Source organism: Macaca thibetana, chromosome 5 (assembly GCF_024542745.1).
Source record: "Macaca thibetana thibetana isolate TM-01 chromosome 5, ASM2454274v1, whole genome shotgun sequence".
Taxonomy (NCBI): domain Eukaryota; kingdom Metazoa; phylum Chordata; class Mammalia; order Primates; family Cercopithecidae; genus Macaca; species Macaca thibetana.
The window spans coordinates 51,892,468-51,903,101 of record NC_065582.1 but is presented as its reverse complement, the minus strand read 5'-3'; positions in this window follow the sequence as shown (position 1 = coordinate 51,903,101).

Genomic DNA, 10,634 nt, shown 5'->3' with positions numbered 1-10,634 from the left:
CCTGGCCAACTTTCTTCCTGTTAGTAGACTTGACGTGAAATGTTTGGGGGCAATTTTACCAAATAAAATAATATAATCTATAACCTATAATTTTCAACCTCTATTCCAATGTTTCAGATGAATTACAGTAATGTTGTTTAGTTACTATCAGTATTTTTAGGCATTGAAGCAAAAATATTGTGTAAACTTACTTTTTCAACAGAATTAATTATATGAGTTTATTTTAAAATGTTACTTAAAGTACATTATCAAGAAATCATCATTTCTGAGAGATGGTTAGCATTGCACTTTTTTTCCTAGTAATGGAATGGATTGATTATTGGCAAATTTTTGTATTATGTGCTTTGAATTTTTTAGAAATAACTAATTTAAAGCTTCTCTAAGAAATAACATATTTTAATACGTAATATGTAATATATTTATTGCATGTCAATATTTGCAGATGCATGAGGATAATATTTTCACACCATTTTTCAAAAACAAAACTAACTTTTCTTTGTTTACAACTGCTATTTAAGCAGCAGTGCGTGTCTCCGCATATTTGAGAATATTGATTGGGTCTTGAAGACAGAGTAACAGAAGTGCCAGAACTCAAGCATTTTGCCAGGAGTGGTGTTGCCTCATCAGTCCCTCAGATCTAGGCAGGGAAACTGTCAGCAGAACTGTTTCAATGTTTGCTTTGTGAAATGCAGATAAGTGATACTCCAGGTAAGCAAGACTCAGACAATAAAACTTTACAGATTGCAAGCAGCACCTTAAGCAGCGTTTGAATATGAACTGGAAGTTGATGCAGTTCTTTGCTGTAAAATAAAATTTAGATTATTAAGTAACCATGTGCTTTATTCTGTACCCTTAGAAACTTCAGCATAGATGCCAGCATCATGTTAATATTTGATAATCTTTAATATTTAAAAAGTTTTAATTTTGAAACAAGATGCACATGATACATATTATCTCATTATGTATTCAGTATATTTTTATACATGTACTTGGCCAGATGTAAATAAATATATTGTGTATGAGGAGAATAACTACATATCAAAATATTCTATGTCACTCTAATACACACCATCCAGTTTCTTTCCTTTGCTGTGTTTTCTACTATGTTACATTATGACACTATTTACAGTGCTTTTTAAAACTTGTTAATGAAGATCTTTCTTATCACTTAGACTGTAAGTTCTTTGAAGTCAGGGTCCATGTCTGCTTTGGTTTATTACTAAATCTAATTAAGAACCACTTCACTCTCTGCAATTGGAGTAACAGAAAAACTACCAGTTTAATGAATTAATATGATTTCAATATTGCTTTCAAAGTAGAAGGAGACAGTTTGATTAAATCATATAGCATACTGTACAACCATGAAAAACACCAAATACATGTTTGCTTTTAATATCTAGAAATGTTAAACCAAGGATTTCTTTAAAAAAATTCTTATATTCTTATTAGGAAAAGTAAAAAAAAAAAAACAAAAAACAAAAAACAAAACAAAACAAAACAACAACAACAACAACAAAAAACAAGCTATTTGTACCACAGAAAATAGTGTATATAATACTAAAAAATATTTTAAAATTACATTTAGAAGTTCAGATATTAGCAATATTTTTCCAGAATCTATCCTGATACCTTTTGATAAAAAAGTAAGATAGAAAAATAATATGATTTTGCCTTGTGTATAAAATAATAAAACTGCTGACACATCATTATTCTAGGTTTACATACCTTTACTTGCCTTGTCCCTATTGTGTAACAAATAGTATGAGTTTGTAAAATGACTGGCTAGGGAAAGGGACAAAATTTGTATCCATGAAGTACATAAAAATTAACAGACCCCCACAGGCATGAAACTCTGGCTTTCGCTGTGTTAGTTCAAGGCCTATCCCAGTGGAGCAAAGCAGCAAGGATTTGGGGTCTGTTTCTTTTCTCACACGTCTTTTACAGCTCATCATTTCACTCTGCTTTTTCATGCGACTGCAACGTGGAAATTCTTCAACTTTCTTGTTGAATAATATATAAACTCTAAATCACATCCAATTTATTAGTATAAGCATATGTTCAAGACCATTTCCTAATATAGAATAGATACGCCTTCTGTTTTGATTACATTCTGCTTCACTTGGTTATTTTCCTTTGGACCACCCTGGAACCTCATTTTAACAGCTCTCCAATATTTACATAGAAATTCTTTTATAAATCTATTGCTACTGTTACTACTGACTCTTCCACTCTCACTTTCCATTTTTCTTATTTGATTGCAACCAAAATTCTGATTTTAGGACTGGTCTTTTTTTCTCATGCATACATCATTTAATTTTGTGTTTCCTTAAAGATCAATTTCCCCAACTCAGTTTCATGTTTCCTTTGTTGACATTCCGTACCTCAAACAACACCTGTATATACTAATTGCTTAAGAATTGTCCTATAACTATATGGTGAATACATAATCTTAGAAGTTCAATTCACTTACTTTCTGAAAAATTGTATTTATATACATGTATGTAAGTATAAAGATACATATATATATTATATATATGTTATTCAAAATCACCATAGTAGAGGTCTTATGAAAGTTATGTGTGTGCTATAGTTTGTTTATATACACTATATTAGCCTCTCATTTTTCCAGGTAGTCTTATGAATCTAGATCTAAATACTGAAATGAGAGTGTCAAATAATATTCGAAGACGGTGTATGTCATAAGCTTAGAACTACCACAGGGTTTTAGAAAATGGTCAATATATAACATTAAGCTTCAATTTCAGTGCAGGAGAATGCAAGGTTGAAAGTCACTCGCCCTCTATTTTGACATAAACCATTAATGAATTGTAATCAGACAGAAAGTATACATTGGTATAATAAGATTTTACTTGTCATAATACTTTGTTAAAAAAGAAAAGGCTAGAGACATCACATAATATACCTCTTACAATATACCCATTTTTCCTTAATTTTAATTAAGGGGGTACATGTGCAGTGGTAACAGACCTGTACATGTACCCGTGAATCTTACATTAAGAAAAAAAGAAGGCTAGAAAAATAGGATGTGAAGATGGAGGGCAGATGAACAGAGAAATATTTCTGAGAAGAATTTTGTATTTTAGTTTTCAGTTTTTTTATAGCATTATCATTCCACATGGAAATTTTATTTTTATCTTTATTGAGATTCTTACAAATACACTATGTTTAAAAAGAAAAATAATAAACAGACTAGAAAGAATAAAAAGAAAAGGAATTTTGAGATTTCAGTAAAACTCTATAGTCTTCTTTACATTCTTTTTTTTTTTTTTTTTTTTTTTGACGGAGTATGGCTCTGTCACCCAGGCTGGAGTGCAGTGGAGCAATCAGGCTCACTGTAAGCTCTGCCTCCTGGGTTCGCGCCAGTCTCCTGTATCAGCCTACCCAGTAGCTAGGACTACAGTAGCCACCACGCCCAGCTAATTTTTTTGTATTTTTGGTAGAGACGGGGTTTCACCGTGTTAGCCAGGATGTTCTCGATCTCCTGACCTCATGAGTTGCCTGCCTCAGCCTCCTAAAGTGCTGGGATTACAGGCGTGAGCCACCGCGCTCAGCCTACATTCCCTTTTTATATTAAGAAAAATGATCCTCAGAAAACACGCTATTTTATTTCAGAAATTAAGATAGTAACTTTGGATATAAATGTTTCATTTAGGTTGTTTAGGTAATGTAAGACGACATTTTCGAACGATGGACTGTGTTAAAAATTGGGATATTTCTTAGATCTCATATCAGAAAGTTCAATGTAGTTTAACCTTACAAGGGAAATTCGAGAATTAAATTTCTGTTTACAATCTTCTAAAAATTTATTTCAGATAGTCATCTTTTTCTTGGTATCATGACAATCCATCTATTCTAATTTAATTCCTTGTACTTTGCTGGAATGTCACACATCTTCTTTTGGTTAGCGTCCATTGTTCTTATTTTCCAAACTAAAAATGGCTAAAGATACAATTCTTGCTCAGTTGCTACTCTTCCTAACAACGTTGTATATTTGTTGTTTTAATTTGCTTGACTCTTAAAATATACATATATGTAATATATATGTATTTTATATATAAAGAGAACCTTGCTCAGTTATTATTTTGTAACGTTCCTTTAATCTTTAGAAATTGGAAGAAAGTTCTTTGCAGTTTATGAAAATGAGAAAATTCAACAGTAAGTTTGGGAGAATTACTACTCTCTACCTTATCTAAGGTTGAAATTGCTTCTCTCTCACTCTCTCTGAGGTCACTTCGCATCCCAGAGCAAAAGCCTATTCTGGCCCTGTTGTGCCAGTCTTATAGTGATCACACTCTCTCAACTTTCTTCCTTTTCTTGCTCAAGACTGTTAGGAAATTTCAACAATTTCATCAGTTTTCATGCTGCATGCAATATATTTCTCAATCAATATTAACAAATACTGAGTTTGCTCTTGGAATGCAAAACCATCAGATCTATCTTACTGTCCAAAGTAGGCACTGGCTGGATAAAGTGTTATTTAATGGGAATTACCTCTAACCCCAAGAGACAGAGTTTGGGTTGTGCCCTCAGTGATATAGGGTGATATAAGGCAAGATTTCTCAGGATGGGTACACAGCATTCCCTTCCAACAGAATGTTAATAGGTGCCATGTAGAAAAGAAAATATTCTCATTGTGTGTGTGTGTGTGTGTGTGTGTGTGTGTGTGTGTGTAAGGGATGGTTTGAAAAAGGAAAGTGATACCTTTACTACAAGGATCTTGGAGTCTTTATTACATGAATGTGCAGCATCAGTCTGCAAAATGTATTTAACTGTGTGGAAAGTCCAAGTTTTATGTATTTAACATAAGCCCCAATCCTATGAGTCAGTGTAAAGACAACTGTCTTCATGCTGAAGGATGCCATATGGACTTGTCCACATTATCTAAGAGCATAGTCTCTATCCTCTGTCTTCCTCCTATAAAATCTATAAAGCCTCCTTTTAGATGTTTACCATTAGGTGGTGAGCAGTAATCCTGAATAAGACGAATTATTCCAAGAATGATTTTTCCCACCTGAAAGGGCATAGTATATTCAGGTCGAAGGAACTCCAACAAGAAAATGACTCCTCTTTCTTTCTTTATACAGACGGGTGCGATTACCTCTGATATTTGATTCTGGACTCTATTTGGCCCAATCTAGCTTACTCAAGTTTTTCATTAGGATTTCAGAAAACACTCTAGCTAATAACAATTTACTATTTTGTCTCCTTCCTGCGTATATCTATCTTAGAGGTTTGTGAGTAAAAGTTGTTTAGAATGAGGGCAGAATTAAAATATTGTGGGTACCACTGGCTAAATGTGTCTTAAAATTATTTTAGATCACAACTTAAATACATAATGTGTCTTAAAATTATTTTAGATCACTACTTAAATACATTCTTTATTCAACATTTAACAGAATATAGCAATTCTAAACTAGCCTAATTACATTTTTTGTTTGTTTTAAATTTGAACCTGTGAAATTTAGTAAGGTTGGAATATTGGCTCTACTACCTACTAGCTAGATGGTCTTTATTTACATTTCTAATCTCTTTGAGCCTCAATTTCCTAGAATATAAGTGGGGATAATTAACATCTACCTCATAGTATTATTTCAAGTAATGATTAAAATGATACATGTAAAGTTTGTGAAAGAAAAACAGAATCTCAGGACCCCAAACTAACTATGCCAAAGAGAAGGTTAAGCTTGGGAAGTGAATCATGCAAAAACTGACATTCTTTTGTCCTGAAACAGCTTTAGGCCGGGCACGGTGGCTCAAGCCTGTAATCCCAGCACTTTGGGAGGCCGAGACGGGCGGATCACGAGGTCAGGAGATCGAGACCATCCTGGCTAACACGGTGAAACCCCGTCTCTACTAAAAAAATACAAAAAACTAGCCGGGCGTGGTGATGGGCGCCTGTAGTCCCAGCTACTCGGGAGGCTGAGGCGGGAGAATGGCGTAAACCCGGGAGGCGGAGCTTGCAGCGAGCTGAGATCCGGCCACTGCACTCCAGCCTGGGCAACAGAGCGAGAGTCTGTCTCAAAAAAAAAAAAAAAAAAAAAAAAAAGAAACAGCTTTAATTTCACATGCTTACTTTATCTTATGTAAAATGTGGATTTACTGGGCAAAACAAAATGAATCCTCCCACTCTCTTCTTCTCACATGTAAAATGTAGATTTGCTGAGCACTAATCAGAGCCTCACAGGAATGTAATTACTTATATCATTGCCTACCCACTCTCCTTTTTTATTGTTCCCCTCCTGCTTACTCTTTCCTCTTTAAATATTGAAGTTCCCAAAAACCCCATCGGAAAAAGCACAGGTCACAGATCCTACTGTGACTTGTGTTTCTTTTTGTTAGGTGCATCCTCAGCCTTGGTAAAAATAAACCTTCAATCAATAGACATGTGCCTCAGTCCCTTCTTGATTTACAAGTTTTTAAGAGAACAGACAGTATAAGTGATAGGTAAATTATAATAGCTACAAATTTGCGCACTTATAATTTCCTCACCATGCAGCAGCCAGCTCAAATTAGATCATACTCTGTTTAATACCATCCACTGGTTCCCAACCACCCTTAGAATAGATTTCAAAGTTCCACATATGCAGTTGCCCTATCTTACTTTACTGCCTCACTTTTGGGCCACTTTACATATTTCTTTATTTCTCTGGTCACAATGTCTCTTCATATATTTCTTTCACACACCAAGCTTGCTTCTGCCTCAAGGTATTTGTACTTGCTCTTCTTATTTCCCAAAATTCTCATCTGTAAGATTTTCATTTGGTTGAAATCTCCTGTCACTTCCATCTCTTTAGAAATCACCTTTCCTGAACATCTAAATACCCGCATTGCCTTATCTTTTCATGATATTTCCCATTAGTTGAAAGTCTCTTACATGTTTCTTTGTTTACTTGTTTGCTGCCTGCCTTCACCATAAGAATGTCATTTCTGTGGGTATAGAGGCCCACTATTCTGTTGTTTTCTGCACTGTATTCACAGTGCTTAGAATAGGGTTTGTCACATGGTAAATGCTCAATCAATTTTTGTTCAATAAAATAAATGGTGTAGACTGTGGCCATTCTTTTGTGGGTTTGGCCAACACTAGAAGTTGTGAATATTCTGGTGTCTGGCGCCAGAGAGAAGTGCCTGGGCAATAGCTGAGAGAGTGAGTCTTTAGTCAGCAATCTTAGCCCTTCATTCTTCTAATCAGTCTTACCTTTCACAATCCATGTTCTGATTCAGAAAGGGAAGACGACAAAGTTAGGACATGATACATATATGACTCACCAGTATATATTCATGGCTAGCAGTGTCAGGAGATCATAAAACCACCGTCACACTCTTGAGGACTGTTATCCTGTATTTGCACAAACCTGGAAACCTTCATCAGAGGGAGACTCTTGGGACTTAATCAAAGATACACATGGGATAAAGGTTTCAAGAATTTCTGCCTGTAGGACAGACTTAGATACCAAAAATACTCCAGGGTACCTACACCCTAGCTCTTGGTTTCTAATATTATTTTCCAATTAAGTGTTCCAGGGTTGCTTGAAGAAATGGCAGAGTCTAGGGCTGAGGCAGAGAATAGACAAGATGAGCTGGAGCATCTCGTAGCATGCAAAAGTAAGAAAGTGTTCAAACAACAAAAATATCTCACAATTATGGAAATATGTCAAAGGTACACAGGAGCCAGCTGAAAAGAGTTCTTAAGGGTCAGAGAACAATTTGAGCAACAAAATAAAATAGTACTGGATTATAATACAAAGTATAAAATATCCATGAATTCATACTAATATGAAGAGATAATTGAATAAATAAATGAATGGTGCAGAAGAGACAAATCTCTCTTGAATAATTCCAAATAATTTATATAGCTATTCTACTCTCAAAGAGGTAGAACATAAGTCTCATTCCTTAACAGTGGGATACTCAGGGTGACTTCCTTTGAAAGAGTATGGTATGGAAAGGGAAAGAAAAGAACAACTTTACACTGGAGAAACCTGACACTTGAACAAGTGATCAAGATTAACATCAGCCGTGGTAAATGACATTATAGTGTACATTATTTTATCACTGACGTGATGTGATAAAAATGACACTTTGCCTCTGTGGACTCCCTGCCTTCCCCAAACCCTCAACTCCAGTCTGATCATGAGAAAAGTATGAGACAAATAGCAACCGATAGACATTCTACAAAATACCTGACTGGTACTCATCAAAACTGTTAAGGTTACCAGAACTAAGAACTGTCTAAGAAATTGTCTCAGTTAAGAAGAGCCCAATAAGATAAGGTGACTAAAAGTATAGTGGAAACTTGGGTGGGATCTTGGAACAGAGAAAGGACACTAGACAAAAACCGAATCAATCTAAATGCAGTATGAACTTCAGTCAATTATTTATCAACATTGGTTTATTAGTTGTTATAAATATACCATACTAATGTAAATTATTAACAATAGGAGAGATTGGGTGTTGGTAATGCAGAATTTTTGCTCCTTAGTTCAGCTAAATCCTGGTTCTTGTGTCATGACTAGGAGAAATTAGGCACACAGACACACTGAATGGTAAAGAGAACAGAATTTATTGGGTGAAAAGGAAAAAGGAAAGAAAGCACTCAGCAAAGTGAGAGGGAGTCCTGCCAACGGGTTCCCACCACCTCACACTTTGAATACCAGGCCACCACACAAGAGCTGAAGAGGCCAGGCTCCTCTCCCCTGCACAAGGTGTGATCCTCCCATGGCTCCACTCCATCATCCCAGTGCACAGGCAGGTCGCCAATCCACGATGGACATGTGCATACAAGACTCTGGGTGGTTCCCTCATCTGCACAAATGGATCTGATGTAAACATTTGTGGGGTGGGTCAGCGATTCTCTGGGTACCCCCTTTATCTGCCTCCTGCATCTGTCATTGGATATATGGGAACTCTCTGTGTTGTTTTTGCAACTATTCTGTTAAGATAAAACTATACTAAAATTAACAAGTTAGTTAAAAAGAAAACTTCAGGACAACCATACACACTACACTATATAGATAGACAAATGATGAGTTTGCTGAGAGTGAAGATTTAAACACACTTCAGAAACATTTATCATAAATGTTAAATAAATGTATCTGAAGTGTATTTAAATGTATTTATGTTTTAGGTATGGAATAAATGCTTAATATACAAATAAATAAATTGATTAAAAAGGTAATATTTTATTGTAGCCTTGTTTACTAATTTTAAAAATTACTTTTTACTATTTTTATACTTTTGAGAGGAGAACAAATAAAAAATAAGTTGGGCTTATTAATTTCATATCAAACAGAGGAACAAATCCCTATGTAATATTTCTTTTTAGCTAAATTTAAAACAAAATAATAATAGCATAGTTTTTGTGATTATTTCCATCATAAATCAAAAGCTTTTTAGAGACATTATCTCATCCCTTCCAACATCATTTTTTAGATTAAGGCTGAAAAAATGTCAAGCACATCTTTTTTATATAAAGGATAGTACTTTAGTAATTCAGGCTGTGACTAACATTGTTCAGTTTAGTCATTTCTAGGCCTGAATTGACCAATTTCCTTTGGGATGTATAACTATTTTTAGCCCACGGCAGATATTTATATAAAATTCCCCAAGGAAACCATCTACTCTTGTCTCTGTTCCCAGAATCCTGATGAAAACCAAACCAAACAAAAAAAAAACAAAAAAACTCATGAAAATAATATTAAAGAGCAGGAACTTATCTAATATAAAGTTTATCATACTTAAAGGGGCTTTTTTCAAAATAGGTAAAACTTCAAAAAATGGTAATCATATATCGGTAAGATAGGGAAATCTATATTCTTCTATATTACTGGTGATAATGTTGATTAATTTTTTGGAAGAAAACTAGAAAGTATGTATCATTCCCCCTCAAATAATCTTATGTATTAAAATGTATCATAAGTAAAGAATAAAAAATGTCTTCAAAGGAAAAAAAAAAAAAACCTCAATGCCTGCAGATGAGATTTAACATAGCATACCTTTTGACATTTTAAAAGAAAACTAAAAAAAAAAAAAAAAAAAAAAAAAGCAAATCATAACATGTACAAGAGTAAAGAGCTGGATAAGAAAATAATATGCTATTGAAGAGATTTATGTGGTCATTAAACTACTTGCAAAGAATATGAAACAATACAATGATGCCTTTATTAAAAACTCACTATAAAAGTATATAGTAAGAAAATTAAGCTTAATATTGATTATTCTAAATAATTGCATGTCTGATTTTGACAGCTATATTTTTCTAAAGCTCAATTGATCTGTATATTGTATAAAGCAGACTTATGTATGTCATATAACAACATTCAATTTGGTGAGCATATAGAAAGTCATGTTACCCCGAATTGACCATTCTTGAAAGTATCATGAATGCTCTTCTAGGGTTGTAATGATTAACCAGAAAGAAGACATTAAATTTCTTTTCAGGCACAAGCAAAATGAGTCATGCACCACAGAGTAAAATTTGAGGAACTCAAGTAATTATTCATAGGTCGAATTGGACACACACTCACATACACATACAAAAGTCTTGAAAAAGAAAACCTAGCTTTGCTTTCAGGCATTCTATTAGCTACAGACTTGTAAAGGAAACCAGATTAAAC